Raw genomic sequence first — 1,362 nt, 5'->3', positions numbered from 1 at the left:
ACCAAAGTTTAAGTCCCCGTTGGACCCTCGGGATTCGTTCGGAATCTCGTGCACACAAACTAAATATGTACCCCCACTAAATTCGACGTTCCGGACTCAATGGAACCGTCGGAATTTGAATTCGAGGACTCCTTGACCCGAAATTCAATAAGATGCCAAGAAACTAGTTTAACGCCAAAAAAATTCGAAACTCAAACGGAGCGTCTAAAAATTCAACCAAGACTCATTCTAGACTTAGAATCGCCTCCCGAAACCAACGGTACTCTCGGAATTTCAATCTGAGCCTCGGAACCTCATATGTTGACCAAAGTCAACTCTTTATCACAATTTCACAACTTTAGCAACTTAGGACCTCAATTCTTCGTTTCAACTCCAAATTCAACTCCGTAACTTCACACAGACCCATTTCGACATTCTAAAATTGCCGGAATCGACGGAAATTCGATCCGAGTCCCGAAACTCCAAATAACTCGAAAAAACACTTTTTAACCAACTTTAACTCATAAAAACTCAACTTCTCAAAAACTCAACTTTTTACCAACTTTTCCTCAAACTAACTTTACAACCACAAAACATGGGACTCGAGGCAACTACCGAAAGGGCAAAATAGTCATTTCCACGAAAAATTACCAAAATGACCTTTCGGGTCATTACAATCTTCCATTTGGAGGTATTAGTAATACAAATACTAGGGGTGTACAAAACCGAACCAAACCGCAAACCGAGTCAACCCGAAAAAAAAACCTGACTAGTGGTTAGGTTTGACTTGGTTTGGTTTTGAAAACACAAAAACCCGACTATATTTGGGTTGGTTTGGTTTTAACTAAAAAAAGCCAACCCGACATTATATATATAATTTTAAAATTTTATTTTATACATAAAAATATTTACTTTGATATAATTTTTAAATATTTCTTATACTTTTTCAAGTTTTTATCTTTTAATATATTATTTCAAGTTTGAAACTTAGAATTATGAATGAGCCAATAAAGATAATAGTCCACAAATGTTGGTAATTATAATAAAGCTTAAATCAAAATCAAATTAATACTAATGCAAAAAGGAAATCAATTCAACACTAAGAATGACAATAATATTGAATATTTGTTCTTTAGTTTTACATTGATTTAGACAATTAAAATACATAATCTAATTTTAATTTCCTTTAATATTTAGTCATGTAACTAATACTTATTAAACTTAATTTTAGCATGATTTAGTACTTTTAAATTATGATCATTTTCATTATGACTTGTTAATTTGCAATATTTTTTTTACGCGATTTCATTATTATTATTTTTGTTGGATATTTTAGTGTCATTATTCATATCATATTGTGTTATATTTTTAAGAAACATCTTA

The sequence above is a fragment of the Solanum stenotomum genome, chromosome 5, assembly GCF_019186545.1.
Source record: "Solanum stenotomum isolate F172 chromosome 5, ASM1918654v1, whole genome shotgun sequence".
Taxonomy (NCBI): domain Eukaryota; kingdom Viridiplantae; phylum Streptophyta; class Magnoliopsida; order Solanales; family Solanaceae; genus Solanum; species Solanum stenotomum.
Note: the sequence above shows the minus strand (reverse complement) of the source record.